The sequence below is a fragment of the Felis catus genome, chromosome C2 (assembly GCF_018350175.1).
Source record: "Felis catus isolate Fca126 chromosome C2, F.catus_Fca126_mat1.0, whole genome shotgun sequence".
NCBI lineage: Eukaryota > Metazoa > Chordata > Mammalia > Carnivora > Felidae > Felis > Felis catus.
The window spans coordinates 102,807,497-102,828,554 of NC_058376.1; the positions used below are offsets into that span (position 1 = coordinate 102,807,497).

At 36.2% G+C, this 21,058-nt stretch overlaps 1 long non-coding RNA gene across 2 annotated transcripts in view; it reads right to left on the reverse strand.

The window, feature by feature from the left end:
• Positions 1 to 21,058, reverse strand: part of LOC123380070 — a 336,895-nt gene that overhangs the window by 15,925 nt on the left and 299,912 nt on the right. The window contains exon 6 of one of the 2 annotated variants that reach the window (XR_006585300.1): positions 14,836 to 15,440. The exons of the other annotated variant lie outside the window; for it this stretch is intronic. This is a non-coding gene — a long non-coding RNA (uncharacterized LOC123380070). Of the gene's footprint in view, positions 1 to 14,835; positions 15,441 to 21,058 lie in introns of those variants that run through there. 2 annotated transcript variants of the gene reach the window in all.

The window sequence follows — 21,058 nt, forward strand, 5'->3', positions numbered from 1 at the left end:
GAACTTTAGATCATTCTGAATTTTCCAAAGTCTAAATTATTTGTGAGGGTTATTTTGAGTATTATATCCTGAGAAAGCTCTGGAGAAGTAGTTGCTAAACTTACCCACCTAATCCCCAATTCATTACCCCCATCCAAAAGAAACACAGGAAGGATACTTTTAAGTATACAATTCAAAAAGGCTATGAGACAGTGTGTTATATACTTGGCAAAATGGCCAAATAATCTAATTCCTGAATGTGACCCTAGATAAATGGAAACTTATGCTCACGCAAAAATATGTACATGAACGCTCATAGCAGCTCTATAAATAAACACCTAAAACTGGAACAGCCCAAATGTCCCTCAACAGGTGGGTGAATTAGAACATAAACACCGGTGTATCCACTCAATGGAATATTACTCAGCAACTAAAAGAGAATGAATAGTGATACATAAAGTTTCCATGAATCTCAAAGGCATTACATGGACTAAAAGAAACCAGCTTCAAAAAATAACATACTGCATAATATATTTATCTGACATTCTCCAAAGATAGTACCATCGTGATGGAGAAGAGATCAGTGGTTGTCAAGGGTTGGAGAGGAGGGACTATAAAGGAAAGCATCAGAGGACATTTTGCATTAATTGAACCATTCTGTACCCCAATTGTAGGGGTGGTTAGACAAATATAAACTTGTTAAAAATTCATAGAAGTGAACATCAAAAGAAAACCTGTCAGTTTTACTGATACCTTTAAAAATGATAAGCAAACAAAAATACCTATCAATGACCTCAGCATCTAGGTCGTGGCATCAAAAAATTATTTCATTTCAGGGAAACATTTTTGAAAAGCTGAGAATTAGAACGAATTGAGGGGCACCTGGGTGGCTCAGTTGGTTGAGCGTCCGACTTCAGCTCAGACCATGACATCACGGCTTGTGAGTTCGAGCCCCACGTCAGGCCCTGTGCTGACAGCTCAGAGCCTGGAGCCTGCTTCGGATTCTGTGTCTCCTTCTCTCTCTGCCCCTCCCCCACTTGTGCTCTGTCTCTCTCTGTCTCTCAAAAATAAGTAAATGTAAAAAAAAATTTTTTTAAAGAAAGAATTGAAAACTGCATATCATAGCATCAGCTATCAATCTCATATTAAGACCAGAATAGAAAAATAGATGTAATTGCTAAGACTTTTTTACAAGTAAACATCTTCTGTTTTAGTTCAGCTCAGCAAATAATGTGTTGAGTTCCTACTGCATACATTAAACCCTGAGTAGAGACATTCCCACCAAAAAAAAAAACCCACTAAGTTTAGGGGAAATTTCATTAAATGAGTGGATTCAGTTGGGTTACTAATACAACACATAGTTCAGCAGATTCAATAGCTAAAACTTGTCTACAAAGATTTTGTATTCTTTGGCTGAATCCCATTACGAGGCAGTATGACTCATGTGGCATTTTTATCCTTCTCTTGAAAGATAGTTCTTTGTTTATTTGGTTCCCCTGCCCTATAAGTCTGAGCAACTTTAAAGTCAAAGACTATGCACAATGTAGATCTCTGTGCTTGGCCCTGCTCTGCACATTATACATGGAAGGTGCTCATAAGTAACTACATAATTTAAAGTGGTGGGAAAGTGCTTCATTATAGATTTACTTTATGCCATAAAAAACAAGCATTTTGTTTTTTTAAACTCACATTATATAGAGCCATGTACAGTTTCATTTTTAGAGAAGTCATAAATTGTAAAAATAAGATTTATCTGTTAATAACCACATGAAACTGTCTCGGATGAATTTCACAGCTTCTTAAACTGCTTTGGAAAGTCTCGGGTAATTATATCTGGATAAATATACAGTAGGATGGGGTTCCATTTAGAAGAGACTCAGAGAGGACCTACAAGTCTTTTGTGTACAGGTGAGCTTTTTTTTTTTATCACTTCAAATCACTTCTTACCCTGAACCTTCTATTTGATGGCAGAGACCATGATTTAGCTTCCTTCTTCTCTGCCTTTCATCTTATTCCTTACCCTCAGCATTCCTGGTAGAAAATTTAAGTCATTGTCCAATTGCAATAATTACAATTATTATTAGTATAATCTCCAATCTACTGAGATACTACACTATAATCAAGTACTTCTGAATCTCTTCATAACCAAATCCTAAATGATCCATTCGTATTGACAAATATAACCATTGCCTCCAACAGCACATTTTCCCCCCATCTTGGTGCCATTTATGAAAAAAAGCACTTCCTAGGGGTACCTAAGTGGCTCGGTTAAGTGTCAGACTCTTGATTTTGGCTCAGGTCATGGTCTCATAAACCGTGAGACTGAGCACAGAGCCTGCCTGGGATCTCTCCTTGCCTCTCTCTCTGTTGCTCTCCGACTCTGTCTGAATCTCTGTCTCAAAAATAAGTAAATAAAAAAAGGTGCTTCCTTAAGTCATGTGGCTGTAGCTACAGCTTCCTCACTTGCTTTACCAAGTCCACAAATAAAAGGCAGTGAATGAAAAGGCAGCAGTATCCTAGAATTCTTTATGTCTTAGATGGACAGGTAGGACTTCCAGCCACGCTTCGTGCACTTTAAGGCAGACCAGCAAGAAGAAAAGTTAATGGAGTCCAAAATCCCTAATGATTTCACAGTTGCTAAGGAGGTCCTGTTTATACTAAGGTCAACAGTAGTGGCTTTAATGCACCTCTGTTTGTCTCAGTTGAGAAAGTAACTTGGCCCCAAATTTCTATGGAAACCCAAAATAAGCACTAATGTGATTTTTAACCAAAACAGGTCTCCAGTGTTAGTGAATCACTCTTTAAATAAGGGCAGCTTGTTTTCTCACCATCCTAACCCCCCTAAGAATTCAAGACAGTATCCTTTAAGCTAGAGAATCTTGGCTTCCTGCGGTTCCATTAATTCGTGTCCCTCATTTGGACATTAACATGAAAGAAGCCACCGGCTGACCCCATGATATCCCCGGCACTAACACTTAGGTGGAGTGTAAATGGAAGGTAACTACTTATCCATGAGCAAAAGTGGATTGATGAATTGCATAAAAGGATGATGGATGGACTAACAGGCCAGACATGCAGTGCTTACAAATAGTTTTGAACTAGAGTGGCTGAAAAATATTCTTTCGTTTTGCACCCTTCCTAGCTTCAAAGCTTTAATTCATTACTCTTTATCTCTAGCAAAATAAAACTGAGTGCACCACGCCATAGACAGTAATTTGATACAAAGGACTGTGCAGACCACAAAAGGTTTACAAACAAACATCATGCAGTCCCTGCTGCCCTCCCCCTTCTCCCCAGCTCTCGAGGACCTCTGCCATGGTAGCAGTTGACTAATGAATGAGAGCTATTTTCCATGGATGAGGTGTGCTTGCTCTGCTGCTCACCACTGGAGCTGCTTTCTCGGACTGTTTTAGAGAGAGAGGGAATTTCAGTTTTCCCATCATAAGGTCTTGCAATTTGAGCTGTTTGCAAAGAAAGCCTCTGCTTTCAGAGCTGTTTTCTGTCAGTTGCCAGTACTAACTGATTTACTTCGTAAGGTCACAGCAGACAAATAATTGCAAATAAAGATTTTTCTTTTCTTCCTCTACTAAAAAGCAAAGAAGAGGTGATGAGTACCCCTTATTAGTTACTTCATCATGATTTGAGATTCATTTCACATACCTTTATCCTATTTCCAATTGTGCTAACCTCATCTTTTATTTTCTGTATTCTGATGCTTTGACATCTTGGAGACATGCTGATCCCGAAGAGACAGCCTCTCCTGGGTTAGCCAATGTCGATTTCGATTTCGATTTTGATTTTGTAGGGACCGTAAACAACGTGTGAGCATACCATACCTTTTATATTCAAACCTGTCAATCTAAAGCCCATACTGTTAACCACCTGCCTTAAAAGGGTCTCACTTCAGGCCACTATCCACCTGCTCTAATCACCCCAGGGCCAGGTAGAAGAGGACCAGCTTCTGTGCCCCAGAGCCTGCTGAAATTACTGAAACGAATCAATCTGAAACCTACTTACCTTGCCTTGCTGGTCCCTTTCTGAGAAAACTACAATAAAGACTCTTGTCTCTAATTTCTCTTGCTTTCTCCACCTCATAGCCAATCCCAGTGCCTCCCGGTATGGCTGCCTTGTGTGGTGTACCATGTCTTCCACTTCCGGGGAATGGAATATAATAAACTTTCTTCACAACAGTCTTTTCCGGGTCTGTGGATCTTACCATTCCTGATGAAAACGAATCCCAAGTACCACTGAAAGACTAGTTAAGTCTTACATACTTTTCTTCCTTTTCTTAGTCTCAAAGGACAATTATCAATCAAACTTCTTCTAAGTGTAATCATCATTAAGTCAATCATTCAGATCAATTAATTTAAATTACCAAGACTCATACGTAAGTGAGATGCTTTGGCGAAAAAGCGACCATGTTCACAATTGTATTCCTGTTCTAAATGCATCTTTGCTCTTTTGTTAACTCTTATTACTTAACCATTAATGCTTCAGTTTCCTAATTTTTAAAATTGAATCACTCATTCTATCATTCAACACCAATTAATTGAAATGCATATTATATGTCAGGAAACGTGTTGCAGTTACAGAGATAAATATGATGTAGCTATGCCCTTCAAGGAACCCAGAGAGCTGAAGAGAGAGGAACTCACTTCTGACTAAGCAGGGAAGTGCTTTGGAGAAGGGAATTTAAGTGAATCTGCAATGGGTGGAGACGAGCAGAGTTATTCAATGCAGCTACCAAGACACCAGAACGTGAACCATCATCATAGGATTTACCTAGAATAGTGAAGATTCCAGAGAGCCTGGAGTAACTGCCATGTATGCTGTAAAGGTAGGTTGTGACTGAATGAAGATTCTTACATGACAAAATATGGAATTTAGACTTTGTCTTATGGGAACAAGGGTCAGGGCAGCAGAGTTTTATAACTAGATTTCTACTTTAGAATGATCATGTTGTTAGCAACTTGAAGGGTTGATTGAAGGAGAAATAGACCAAAGGTAGTGATATGGTTGATAGCCTGTCACTATTGTCCAACTGGGAAATAATGAATGTTCAGCCTAGATAGGGGCAGGGAGAGAAAAGAAGCGTTTCAAATGATAATGTGAAGATTAAATCAAAAAAGAACAAGGATGATTTAGTATGGGAAGTGAGAAGAGGGGAAGTCTAAAAGACTTCCAATGGCTCTTAAACAGGTAAATAGTAATGCCATAAATGAGATGGAGAACAAAAAAAAAAGTTGAAGCACAACTCTACGAATTCCATATTTTCATGCTGAACAAGTTATATCAGCTAAAAGACAAAAAGAGATTTCACATATACTGATATCTTGATACAGGCCAAAAAAATTAGAAACTGTATAAAAAGGAATAATCTTAGAAAACACAAGGTATGTATTGCATTTTCAACTTTATATAAAAAAATTATAATTGTTCTCCAAAAATTACTTTTAACAAAAGATAAAACATATTCAATAATTTTTTTGGAATTTGAAATGCTTTTAATGTTTCGAAATGCTTTTACATCAGATCCCAATTTTAAACCAAACTTTTAGACTAAAAACCAAACTTTTAAACCAAACTTTTAGACATTTTTACCTACTCAGGTTTCAATAATAAAAATTAGTGAGTCACATTCAGTCCACATTATTTCACTAACACCTCCCACAACTCAGCTACACTTTTAGAAAATACAATTTGAAGGGAGGTTTGACTCTCACATAAACAGTTGTAATACTTTTAAGTCCTTCAGTGTTAATATCATAAAGAATTCTAACCCACTGACTTTCATATATCTGTATGCCTGCTTTGTGCCCAAATTTAGAGTAAATTGCAGATATACGTATGAGTAGATGATATTCACATATCATCCCTGCAAAATAAAATGAACAAAATGCACTGTTTAAAACATGTTATATATGTTTTACCCCAAGAAGCTCTGAAAAATCAAAACTATAACCTCAGAATCATAGACGATATCTTAACTATTATAGCACATCATTAAGTGCTAGAAACAATTTGTTTTAATATCATTATATAGATTTTATACATAACCACCACCAATTACTTACAGTACAGAGAGTGCATATTTTTATAAGGAATGATCTTGAGAGAAAAAAATAAATTATTCAGGAAACAAAATCCCAATGAGGAAAAAAGAAAACCCTAGAAAGTGAATGCCAGTAACTGTTTGGCAGGGGCCACTGGATCAATGTCAGAGAATAATTATAGACAACCTCAGAGCTCCAGAAGCCTGAAAATAATGACAAATGTATCTCAATACTACCAATACACACACTCACTCACACTTACACATACACACTACTCTTTATCAAGAAAGCATGTAAATAGCATTAAGATATAAAATTTGTGATAAGTTTACTCATTAACACTCTTTGAAGAGAAAAATGTATGCGTAGTTTCATTAGAAAATGAGTACATTGTTATCAAATATATTAGTATAGGTTTATACCATGCCTGGAATATTTGTTTCTTTATTTATCTAAAAATTAAGTTGTCAAAAGGCCAAATCTCTTTACATTCCAATTCAGAAAATCTTCACACAGTGTAATCCAGGCGGATGTTTTTCCTAGTGACTTGTTTTCAACCTACTTTATACTATTTTTAATCAAAACATTTTTCAAAATTTAGAAGGCATATTACTGTGTTTTATTCTATTTTCATACTCCACTTTGTATTTTTTAATGGCATAAAACTCTTCTGTAAATAGAGTCTAATATACGGTTCTATTTTTTAAAAAAAGATTTTACTTTAATAGATTATCATGCTACTCATGTAAAAACCAAGGAGTTAATAAGTCAGGGTATGTGTGCTTAAAAAGTAATTTAGAATGGCTAAAGTAAAAAAAATACTGACAAGGCAAGTGTCGGCAAGAATGTGGACCAACTAGACTCTAACATCTTGCTTTGGGGGTGTGAAATGATTCAGCAACCCTGGAAAACATTTTAGGAGTTCCTGAAAAAAGTTAAACATACACCTACCATAAACCCAGACATCCAGCCCTTGGATGGAGAAAGAGAAGCATATTTCCACATAAAACCTACACATAAATGATTATAGCAGCTCTATTTGTAAGTACTAAACACTGGAAACAACCCAGATGTCCTGTACTGAGTAAGCTGATAAACACACTGTGGTACATCCACACAATGGAACACCATTAAGCAATAAAAATAAATTAACTATTGATAAATGCAGCAATTTAAATGAATTGCAAGTGCATTATGTTGAGTGGAAGAATCCAGTCTCAAAAGGTTGCATATTGTATGATTACATTTAAAGATAAACGGTAATAATGAAATACAGATGAGTGGCTGTCAGAGATGAAGGGGGTGATGACAAAGGGATAGCACAAGACAGCTCTTCGGGATGATGTAATGCTCTGTACCTGACTGTGGTGGTAATTATATGGGTCTTTCTACCTGTTAAATCCATAGAATTACATATTTAAAAAGTCAATTTTACCTAATGTTGGTACTTAAATTAAAAACAGAACAAAATAATAAAGGAAACATGGTCCCTGTACTTTCTGTGAGCAAAAATTAAAAGCTCTCTGCTCCACTCCATTCTTCAAAGAGAAAAGGTCTGAATAAGAACAGTGGGAGAAGGCTAAGTACATTTTCACGCATACACACACACACACACACACACACACACACACACACGTGTGTGCGTGCACGTGCACACGTTTATATGTGCATGTTATTTTTTTCAGAAAAAATATAACATTTCATTCCCGCAAATTGAGCATTTATACTCTTTTGGTTACTATCTCAGTTCTCATTTTGACATTATTAATGAAAATAATACCTACAGAAACAGTTCCAGAGGGAAAAGTATTTTTTGTACAATTAAGGAGATATACCCTGCTTTTGATTTGTACAACATACTAAGTGAAAGCACTGGATTTCAGTTCATGTGGGTTTTTAGAATTACGGTGTTGAAGCAGCTACTTTATATGCAAATATTTTTCAAAGATCAATCTTCTGTCTCACAGATTATAAACTGTCATATTTCACTCACTTTAAATCTGGCATATGTTAAAGTATTCCCTGTCGTGCTTTTATCGTCATGAACAGTAAACTATTCAAAGCTCAGAGGAATGGAACTAACAGCATGTTTATGGAGTTTCATCAAAACAGTTAGAGAGAATACAAATTAGTTAATTCATCAGTTTCATATGTCTGGGTAATTGACTCTACTTTTGAAACTTACAACCATAAGATTTTTGAAAGACTAAATGGTTTGGGAAAGGTGGGATACAAGATTTGCTTATTTCATTGACAGCAAATGGTGATGTTGACAAATTGGACATCATAATTTTGTCCCTAAGACTTGGGACTCACTGAAAAGCTGAGATACTTTGCTTAGTGTTTTAATTACTATCAGCCAGTAAATAAAAGGGAAATTTCAGTATTATATTCTTGTCGTCTAATATCCAGTCTTCTACCTCACAAATAATTAAAAATTATCCTGACTCTGTCAGTAGCTATAGTTACAGAACTCCAACCAATACATCTTCCTTCCTCAAAATTCTATTTAACTGTTCAGAGATGGAGTTTTTCCTTTTTGTTTGGTGCACACAGAAATAGAAATAATTTTAAAATAATGCACGATCACAGTATCTGCAGCAATCAGGTCACTTAAAAAAAAGCTAAACAAGGAAACTATTCTACATTAGAAAATAAAATATTGTTTAGAACAAAGCATGTTCCCTAGTAAGAAACTATGGCTCTTCTTTTGTTTTATTTTAAATGCCACTGAATATTCTGAGGGAAAATCTTAAACTTTACTTAATCCAATCCCCAAAATGAGCTCCATAGGATAAAAGCTACATCTTTTTTGTTTAGCAGTCTATTATAACTGCCTAGGAATTATATACACATACAAACACACACACACACACACACACACACACACACACACCATATATATATATACATACATATATATACACATATATATGTATATATATGTGTGTGTATATATATATATCATATGTATGTGTGTATATATATATGATTTATTTTTTGAGAAACAGATCATGAGCAGGGGAGGAGTGGGGGGCAGACAGAGAGGGAGATCAAGAATCCAAAGTAGGCTCTGTGCTGACAGGCTGACCACAGCAAGCCCCATGCAGGGGCTCAAACTCACCCATCCTGAGGTCATGACCTAAGCTGAAGTTGGACACTCAACCGACTAAGCCACCCAGGTGTCCCCCTAAGCAACTGTATATTGCATAAGTTAATTAACCACCTCATTTTACAAATGAGGCAAACCTAGCCTCGACATAACAAAAAGAACAGAACCAGGTTATGGTAGATTAGGTTTCTAACAATGGTCACAAAATTTCCTATGACATATGCTCATTTGCAATGTGTCCTTGCCCGTCCCCTATCAAGAAACAGAGTCTGCTTCCTCTTCCCTTAGACCTAGATTGACCTCATGGTTTGTTTCCATGAATAGAACGCAGCCAAAATGATGCTGTGCAACTTCTGAGTCTGGGCCTGAAAAGTTTTGCATTTCTGTTTCTGCTGTTTAGAATACTTGCTCCTAGAAGCTGTCCAGGTAAGAAAGCTCGGGCAGGCCATGTCGGAAAAGTCACATGGAAAGCGAAAGATAGAGTTAGCCTCCACACAATCTTTGCTCAGGCACCATATTGGATATTCAGGCCCAGCCTCCATCTTATTACAACCACTTGAGAGACTGATGACACAGGGAGCAGGAAAAAAAACAAAAACAAAAACAAAAACACCCAAATTCTACCTGAATGCTAGCAAAGCCAGTAGTCATCGTTTTAAACACGAAGTTTTGAAATAGACATCAACCGAAAACTTAAAACGAAAGTCACATATCTAGCGGTGGTGGAACTCTCACAGAAACCAAGTCTTTTTCCCTCCTCTCCAAATCTGAAGCACAGTATTCTAACGTTTGCTTTTTGTTGTACAAAAGTTAAGAATCTCTATTCTTAATTTTAAAATAATGGATGGAACACAATGCAGGCAGTTACTTTATTTCTAGAGTTAGTCTTAATTATCTGTGACTTATCAAAAAGAAACGCAAATAATACTCCCAGAACCCTCAGGAAGATGTGATACTTGAATAATTAGCACCTGTACACATAAAAAAGAAGATCCTAAAACTAGAATCAAAATGTGGCCATAAGGAACTTCAAACACTTTTAAGATAAATACATTTATATTTTCCCGTACATATGACAAAAATAGGAAAAAGTGCCTGAAGCATTGCCTCTGGATAAGGAAAGAGGGCTGCCAAATCCCATAAACGTAAAATAAGTTGAAATCCAAACAACTTTGCTGAACAAATTTTCTATAGCTCAGCATTCTTTTTGAAGCAGAACATTATCAGTCTATAAGTTTCGGCAATTCAATCTCTTCAAATGGCTTATAAGTAAATACATTATTAGTACTTTGAAAGTTACAGAATTTGAGTAGGAAGTTATAAAAGTTGGATATGAAATATGAAGAAATGAAATTAAGGACCCCAAAACGTTATACATTCAGTTGTAAACATGATCCAAAGTTTTCATAAACCATAAAACACTAAGTGATTAAAACACTTTCATTCAAGTTGAGGAGTATTTTAAAACTTTATGAGTATTTATTAACCAGAATGCTATGTTCAATGCCAAAAACTATAAGGCAAAGGAAGGAAGAAAGGAATAGAGGGAAAAAGGGAGGAGAGTGGACAAAGAGGAAGTGTCTTATTATTTCTTTGAAAATTGACAGTAGAAATGGAAAGATTAGCATGAAAAGGAACAAATGTGAGAATACGCATTCCCAGAACTACAGTCTTAAATGTAGTCTATGAACAGTTTATTTCCCCTGCACTCCCCTTCTCAAGTGAATATAGACTTCTAATTCTATACCTCACAGTCAGTCCTCAATCTAGAGAAATTAGTAGGACTCCTAGAGTAAGCGCCCCACTAGAATGCCAATTCATTCTTACATTATTTCAATGACATGAGCTCTGTGACACATTGACTCCCATGACAGTGTGACTGTTTTGGCACATTGTCTCAATTCCCTTTGCTAGCTCCCCTTCGTTATTTTACCACTGTTAGTCCAATTGAGGTTTCACCTCACCTCTTACAGTAAAATGATTTTTTTTACCTGAAATCTGTTGTATAGCAAGACCTAGAGATTGGAAATTAAATAACGAAAGGTAGCCAAGTTCCATGTAAGTTTCTTTTCATCAACCTTCAAAGCGTGAGGTTTTTCTCAAAAGGAAACAGTGTCAGCAGGAGGCTTTAAATCATTGAGTTCAAAATTAGGTGTTCTTAATCCTGTTTCGAACTCCATTTGCTCCCAGGTTTCAACGAAAGAACTAGAGAGGGGCAGATTTGGATTTACCTGAATTGTACTCAGGCTCCTGGCGTCTCTGCTCCATCTGCCCCATTACAGGTCTTAAGTTGTCTCTGATTTGTCATTTATATATACTTCACATTTCAAATATCAAAACAGAGACTTTTATTGAACATATGACAAGGAGGGGTGCCTGGGTGGCTCAGTCTGTTAAGTGTCCAGGTTCGGCTCAGGTCATGATCTCACTATTTGTGAATTCGAGCCTTGCCATTGGACTCTGTGCTGACACCTGGGAACCAGGAGCCTGCTTGGGATTCTGTGTCTCCCCTCCCTCTCTCTTTGCCCCTTCCTCCACTCATTCTCTCTCTCTCTCTTTCTCTCTCTCTCTCTCCCAAAAATAAACATTAAAAAAAATGACAAGGAATGGGAGTCCTTAGATACCTGTGTCCTTCAAGAGCGTATTCTTTTCATTCTTGACCATCTTTCTGAGTGATTTTACCTATTTCTATTCTGATGACTTACATCCTATGTCCAGACCTTCTTTCGAAGACCAAGACCAAGGTATATCCAGTAGCCTGTTTTATATGGCCACTTCCTGGACCCATAGCAGCCTCTAAATCAGCATTTATATAACAGAATTTATTGCATCCGTCATCCAAACAGTTTCTTGTCCTGGCTAGCTTGTCTTGGCTAATGCACCCCCTGGTCATCTAAGCAGAAAAATCTGCATATCATCTTTTGGTGCCTCTCCTCCCTTATTGTATGCACTCAGTCACAAAATCCTGTTTTACATGAAAGAACACTTTTACAAAAAAGTATTCTCTCTCCTCTCTCTTCCCATTACCAATCTCAACGTCCTTCTTACCTGGAATGCTAAATACTTTATCCCTTGCCTTTTGTTGCTTCTATCCTGGATCCATTTTCCACTATTCCATACGGTAAGATGTTGAATACACAAATGTGATCCTGGTGCCTTTACTGATTAAACCCTTCAAGACTGCCACTTCAATTTCAAGATAAACTCTAAACTCTAAACCCCATTTCAAGACACAAAGGCCCTTGTCTACCTTATTAGTCTCACTGTGTGTTTTCCCCATTCCTAACCTTGTAATTCAACCATACTACAGCATCTGCAGTTCCCTGATGTCTTCTCTGCTCATCAGTATATGCTATTCCTTCTAGAAATTTATATCTCACTTATTAGCCTGTTAAACACCTTTTTCTTTGCAAACCCTTCGACATTCCTTCTTTCTACAAAGTCTTTACTGTATTTCACACACCTCGATGTCCACTTAGCCACAATAGACAGATTGCTATTTTCCTTCACTGTGCCAACTCTATATCATATATAGAACTCAAAAATTTGTTTAAGTATCTAGCTTTACCTTTAGGCTCTGAACTCCTTCCGAAGAAACGAACCATGTTCACTTTTCATCTTTAGTACTTGACAAGTGCCTTTCAGGTACTAGCAACACCATTACTTGAAAAATAAATAAGTGAACAAGGGCAAAAATAATTAGTATGATCTTTAGGTAGTTTCTCAAATTTTCTTTGTCTAGAATGACTGCACACAATGCGCAAATCCATGAGCTCAATTTTATGAACTATGATATCAAAGAAAAAAGATAATGCATAAAAACAAAGTCGGGGGTAGAAAGAATATCAGTGCTACAGAAATGTTTCCAGTAGGAGCTAGAAGATTTATGTAAGAGCAAGCAGTTAAGCTTAGTCTTGATGGATACAGTAAATGTGGAGAGTAGTAAGGAAAGCAGAGTGAGCATAGTTCTTGGGAGAAAAAATGAGTGAAATGGTTGAAGTCAAAGCCACTGCAATGTCTGTTAGCGACAATACAGAGATGTTCTGTCTGGACCAACGGCTGGGCATTTTTGAGAAGTTGTAAGACATAAAATTGGAGGAGAGAAATGTGGCTATTAGATGATTTTAAATCACTTCATAAGGTACTAATTATCATCATCAGGATATTTAAAAATAATTTGCTACAAAATTGGAGTAATTAAAAGAAATCACCAGATCTTGAATTTCTAATTATGAGTATACTTTTCAAAATGACTTGTCAAGGCTGGTAGTGTCTGTTACAATTAAATAGTGAATCTATTTACTGACATTTCATCCTAATACACGGAAAGGGTCTTCATGCTTTGCTACCATCTTTCAGGTCCCATCCCTTTGTAGTTGTGATAACACTCATTCAAGGTTCCAGTAAAAAACTTACTTTTTTTTAACCATTCCTTGAATTTAACTTTTGTCTTCATTCTTCATCTCTTTGGTTATGCTCTACACTTTCCCTACAATACTCTTATCTAATCTCTACTTTCCAAATCCCTATTCATCCATCAAGACAGGGGGACCTGGGTGGCTCTGTTAAGCATCCAACTTCGGCTCAGGTTACGATCTCATGGTTTGTGAGTTCAAGCCCTGCACTGGGCTCTGTACTGACTGTGTGGAGACTGCTTGGGATTCTCATTCTCATTCTTGCTGTCCCTCTCCCACTTGCTCTCTCTCTCAAAATGAATAAATAAACTTTTAAAAAAAGTGCAATGTCATCTACTCCATGAGGTTGTCCCAGAAACACAGGCCAAAATTAGGGTTAAAAGACAACTTTTCACTCCGATTTTAAAACTCAACATGCAAAATCATTATTGCTAGCATATAGCTTTCTATCAAGGCTCCTGAGGCACCAAACTGGGCCTTATTTATCTTGACCTAGAGAACTTTGAAGAGTTTCTGGCAAACAGAAGGAGTTAAATAAAGGTTAAAATGATTTTAAAAATATTCGTCAGACAATAATGTGTTGACAGCTTTTAATTGCCAACAATCTAATATCTTCATGTTTTCATATATAATACTCTGTTAAAAATAGCTGACAAGAAAATAGAAAAATTTTTGCCTATCAGGTAAACAACATTTAAAAAAAATACTATAGGTATGGTAGAAGTGAAAAGAATACTTTTATATGCTGCTAGTACAAGAATAAATTTCTGAAAGCAGTTTGGCAATATTTAGCAAAATTTGGGGCATCCAACTTCGGCTCAGGTCACGATCTCACGGTTCATGGGTTTGAGCCCCGCGTCGGGCTCTGTGCTGACAGCTCAGAGCCTGGAACCTGATTCGGATTCTGTGTCTCCCTCGCTCTCTGCCCCTCCCCTACTTGCTCTGTCTCTTTCTCTCTCTCAAAAATAAGTAAACGTTAACAATTTTTTAAATAAAAAATGAAATGTCATGTAACCACTGAATTTTGTGTTTATAAATAGTATATAAATACGGAAACAAATTTAATACTTTTGTTTTGAAGGCAATGAAGATTTATACACAAATCCTACTTCAGCTCCATACTACCTAAATAACTTACAGCAAGTTACTTATAATCTCCAAACTGTAATTTTCACATCCATACATTGGGCATAATAATAGTAATTATTTCATAGGGTTGATGTGAGAAATCAGTGAAAAAAATGTAAAAAAATTCAGAACAATGCCTGGCACAGAGTAAGTGATTAGCAATATAATTTATTATACCAATGACAATAACAGTGATGGAAGTGGCTCATAAAAGCAAACTGGGACCTGTTTTAGCAGGAGTGCCTAGGATCACAAGATGAAGTATTTCATTTTAGTGCAGCTCAACTGTTAGGATGGCATTTCAGAATGAACTAAAGATCAAAAGACAGAGAGAACTTCAACATTTTCTTTATAAGCATTTTTTGGTGAAAAATACATAATCCTATTTTTAGTTATTATTCTGGGCATAGTAGTGCTGGATGCCATGGTTTTCATGATTAGGATGGATATTTTGGAGTTCCTTTTCAGATATATAAAAATACTTTATTTTTGACAAGATAATTCTGCCACCTTGCTAACTAATCATCTTAGAGCCTACACAATTATTTACATTGTACCATTAATGTCCCGTTTCTTTTTTAAAGCTCAGGCAATCATTGTGACAGTAACAAGTCGGGATTTTATAATTATTTGAGCTGCCTGTCTCCTTTGTTCCTCCTTAAAAGAGATGTCACTCAAATCCACGTCTGATTGGTACTTCCCAAAGAACAAGGAGGAAAATTTGCACTTGTCATGAAGTCATTTATAATGATGCTGGAAAAGAAAAGATTGAAACATTTATAAATTTCTTTAGAGGTACTTGCTATGCAAATATGCTGAGTGGGATGTTTTGAAGAAAAAAAAACTTCTTTAAAATCTTATCTGTTTGAGAATCATTTTAAGACCCCAATTAATTGTAGGTGGAGTGTTAGGAGTCATGTGACAACTACAAATAAGTTGAATGTGACTGCTATATTTCAATCATTTTTGTGCCAAAACATTTACTTTGGAAGTATTTAGAATGAGATTACCCATCCAGTTAAAATTGTAACTTTAACGAAAGAAAGATTAAATCAATATGTAATTATCTTTGGGAAAGGGATGAAAAAGTACAGGATCAGAAAATAATGAAGTGTGATTTATTTTAAATCACAGAAGTACAAAGAGAAAGCTAAGCAACCATGAGCCATTTTCATCATTGACCAGGCTTATCTCTTTTGTTCTGCATATGTGAGTGCATGTTATGCGTGCACAGTTAGGGGACATATATGTAAAATTCCTATGGAATATGTATGTGTGAATATATATATATATATATATATATATATATATATGTGTGTGTGTGTGTGTGTGTATATATATATGTGTGTGTATATATATATATATACACACACATATATATGTATATATATATTTTTTTTCTTACCCTTGTATAACTACCCTTATATAACTATTTTCTTACCCTTGAAACATGTAAACTGTTTTGTGAATTATTAGCATTTGCTTCTATATGAAATTCATCTCTGTCAGTTCTTTTTGTGTAATGTGAAAGTCATGCTCTACTCAGGCACAGAAGAGAAACGTAGTCTTTGTGGGACTCAAACATTGAGTCTGTGAAGCAACAAATGTTAATTCTGATTCTTAGCTGTTGAAGCACCAACCACTCTTTGAAAGAAAATTATTTCAGTTGGTTAAAAAAAAAAACAAAAAAACAAAAAACCTTCTTTCCAAAGTTCTTGTGACCTGGGAAGCTTTCCAGGCTTGTGGGTGAAGATTTAGTTGGTAATATGAAAACTGTACCTTGAGTATTCATATCAGAAAATCTCAAGAACTTATGCAAACTGGGTAATCTTTGTGTAAGTCAATTTGTATAACTGAGTCACTCCAGATGAGAAAAATGATGGTGTGATATTGGTCTCTATGTTTCAGTTCTAAAACCATCTGAAGACACCAAAGATTCCAAAGGGACAAAAGTGGGTCCTTGTCAATTCACACGGTACCACTGATATCTGATTTATAGGAAATCATCAAAAATGATGAAATGATTTGTATCTGGTTAAGGATATGATGCAAGTTGTTGGTACTATGCAAAGATCAAGAGGACTTTTGAAGACTGAGAATATGGAGAAGAGAGAGAGAAAGTGAATGGAGCATACTGAGGAAAGTGAGGTCACCTTATCCTAGTCTACTGGAAAACACCATGATCAATGGGAAAAACAGATGTAAAGAATCAGTCAATGAATCAATATGGTTAGAGAAGGAGAATCCAATAAAGACAACCAGGATGATTAGAAAAGGTAATTTTGAGTAAAAGCAAACAAATAAACGAAACCTTAGATTTAATAAAACCCAAAAAGATCTAATGACTTTAGGGCAGCTTGGGTGGCTCAGTCAGTTAAGCATCCAATTTCGGCTCAGGTCATGACCTCATGGTTCGTGAGTTCAAGCCCCGCATTGGGATCTGTGCTAACAGCTCAGATCCTGGAGCCTGCTTTGGATTCTGGGTCTCCCTCTATCTCTGACCCTTCCCCACTCACTCTCACTCTCTCTGTAAAATAAATAAAGCTAAAAAAAATTTTTTTTAATCTAATGACTTCTGTAATTATAAATGGAATGTAAAACAATAATTTAGTTTGGGACTGGAATATAATAAAATATAAAATAAAAACCTTGGTAAAATAAATTAATACAAATAGCTATTAAGCACTTAGTGTATTCTAGGCACTGCACTAAGACTACATATAATTTTCTGAAACCAGCATCTTGAACACAGGAATCTCCTCAGCTATTTCTAGTCTGATTAAAATGGCCAAAGGATTGTAAGAAGAGGGGACAATTTGGATCACTTCTAGAAATAGATAAACCCGGAAAGCAACTCTGTTCTGCAACATTTTGGAGGACAAGAAGGTGAAATCTGGAGCTCTATTTCATCCTCAACATGAAATCTTCCTGCAATTAATTCACCTAACAGAGTTACCACAAAATAAAATCCATTTGTTCTCAGATCAATTGTATTGGCAATTCAAAACAAAAACAAAAACAACTTAAGATTTGAGAAGATCTTGGGGCACCTGCGTGGCTCAGTTAAGTGTCCAACTCTCGGTTTCAGCTTAGGTCATGATCTCGCAGTTCGTGAGTTTGAGCCCTGAATCGGGCTCCATGGTGACAGTGTGGAGCCTGCTTGGGATTCTCTCTCTCCCTCTTTCTTCTGTCCCTCCCCTGCTCTCTGTCTGTCTCTCTCTCTCTCAAAAAATAATTTAAAAAAGAATAACAAAAGATCTGAGAAGATCCTAAGATCAATACGAGGGCAATCATTCCACCCAGTTTAAAGGCAAATTAACAACAACAACAATGACAACAACAGCCTTGAATAACAGATTTTTTGCAAGATTAATTTTTTTAAACAAAAAAACCCTGGATATTAATATGAAATATTTTAATATCTTAAACATAAAGGAATAGAATGTAGTACTGGAAAGTCAAAGACAGACTGTACTTAAGACAAATTAACAATCAAAGATGATTTATTTTAGAAAATAAATTATAGAGAAATTTAGCTTTTTGGCCTTAATATATAAACTCTATGGAAGAAACATTGAAACATAAAAAAATACAGAATACTAAAATCAAAAGAGCTGAGCCTAAAGGCAGGTAGGTAAAAAGAAGTAATAGAAACATACTAGAAGAAAATATGTAATCACAAATATGAATATATTTATGCAAGGAAACTTTTTATGAATATTCAAGAGGAGCTTCTTCAGGAAAAAAAAGAATACATTAGTATTAACATATACATATATATACACACACGATTATTATTGTCATTGCTGGTAAAAAGATGTTTGATAAAGTCAACAGCCATTCTTTATTTTAAAACCGTCAATAAAGTTGGAATAGAAACATCTATAAACATCCAAATTCAGTATGTTTCATGAAAAAATAATACCATCATTCTAATTCAAATTAGGAAAATGACAAGAAAGGCCACACTCATTGCCATTATTGAACATTGCCCTAGAGGTTACCAGCCATTGTAAATAGAGAAAGAAATATGATGCATTAAAATTGAAAAGGGGATAAAGAGGGGCACCAGGGTGGCTCAGTCAGTTAAGCATCTGACTTTGGATTTTGCCTCAAGTCATGATATCATGGTTTGTGAGATCAAACCTCATGTCAGGCTCTGTGCTGCTAGCTTGGGATTCTCTCTGTCTTTGCCCCTCTCCTGCTCATTCTCTCTCTCTCTCTCTCTCTCTCTCTCTCTCTCTCTCTCTCTCTCTCAAAATAAATAAATGAAACATTTAAAAAAAACCTTATAATTAAGAAAAACATGATAAAGATACCATCATTTATAGATTACATACCTGAAAACCCTGAAAATCAAGTGCAAAAACTAGTGACAGCAAGGTAATTCAGTGAGATAATGGGGTACAACATTAATATAAAGAAAATCAGTAACTTTTACACTTAGAAGAGAAAATATACCATTTTCAGTAGCAATAACTATAAATAATAATAAATATATTGTATAAATGCACCAAGAAATGTATAGAACTTTATTAGATATTTTAAAAACATTATAAAGAACACACAAAAGAACTCAACAAATGTCCTTTGATAGGTTCAGTTCTTCTGAAGTTGATCTGTAAATGAAGCACCAGCCTAAGAAAATACCCACTGATTTTTTTAAAATTGAAGAGCTATAATTTTGGGAGGACAATGAAGTAGTCATTATTTGAAAGCTCAAAAGGAGAAAGAAGAGGAGAAGGACAAGAAGGAAGAGAAAAAGGAAAAGAATCAGCCTTAAGAGCAAAAACACCCACAAGAAATCATATTATATAGGGATGATCTTGAGTTCCCGACACCCTTATGAAATGGCTTAAGTTTCTGGATCCCATCCCCCCCCCGCCCAAATAACCCTGAGAAAAACATAAATATGAGAGGGGAATACAGAATCCAGGTTATTAAAACAATAAAATAAAGAGCAGAAATGGGTAACAATTGTTCAAGTCACTAATTTCCCTAGGGTTCAATTAGGGCAAAGTAAAACATATCAACCACAAATACATATTGTCTGAGCACAAAGAGCTGTAACACCAGGAAATGAAACCGCTTCGGTGCCATCTACCCTCCTCCTCCCGTTACCCCAAAGCAGTCTGACAGAACTGCTAGATGTGTAAGGCCTCTTTCATTTTTGTTCTTTGTTATTTTCTTTTTAAAATTTACTTATTTATTTTGAGAGAGAGAGAGTGCAAGTGGGCAGGGGCAGAGAGGGAGGGAGACAGAGAATCCTGGGCAGGCTCCTCACTGTCAGTGCAGAGCCTGATGTGGGGCTCAAACCCAGGAACTGGGAGATTTGACCTGAGCTGAAATCAAGAGTCAGACGTTTAATGGACTGAGCCACCCAGGTGTCCCTGTTCTTGATTATTTTCAAATTTTTTAAATAATGAACCTTTATTTTACAACACATAGCTAATATAAGGCAAACAAAGAATATATATAATGAGTTTCTCTTTAGCGCTATCTGTTCTATGAAGTATGGAGAAGAATCACGACTCAGGTCCCTGATCTCAGTTCAAATTCTACTAGAAGCAATGAAAATTAACAAACATTTATAAAACAATATAAGGCAATATGTAAGTAAAAGCTGAATTGTGTTATAAGGTTATAATGAGACCCCAGTGTGGAAACTGAAAGGTTAATGGTGTTTATGAGGGAAAGAGAGAGAGGGAGAGAGGGAGGGAGGGAGGGAGGGAGGGAGGGAGGGAGGGAGAGAGAGAAAGAGAGAGAGAGAGAGAGAGAGAGAGAGAGAGAGAGACACCACAGTCATTCAAATTATCAATTAAAACCGTGATCAACTATTCAAAACAAGAACTGAAATCCTGAGATGGCTGTATCTCCTCTCTCCTAGAGACAATAATCTGTGGTCCTAGAACACTATTACTGCCCCTTTTTTCCTGCAAAAATTCTTTTTTAATTCCATATAACATACAGTGTTGTACTCATTTCAGGTATACAATAGTGATTCAACAATTCTATACATGACTCAGTGCTCATCACCATAAATGTACTCTTAATCCTCTTTGTCCATTTCATCCATCTCCTTTCTGACAGCCATCTTTGTTCTCTACTAGTTAAGAGTGGAACTGGAGAGTGTTATGCTAAGTGACATAAATCATACACAGAAACACAGATACCATATGTTTTCACTGTTATGTGGATCCTGAGAAACTTAACAGAAGACCGTGGGGGAGGGAAGGAGGGAAAAAAAAAGTTAGAGAGGGAGGGAGCCAAACCATAAGAGACTCCTAAAAACTGAGAATAAACTGAGGGTTGATGGGGGTAGGAGGGAGGGGAAAGTGGGTGATGGGCCTCGAGGAGGGCACCTGTTGCAT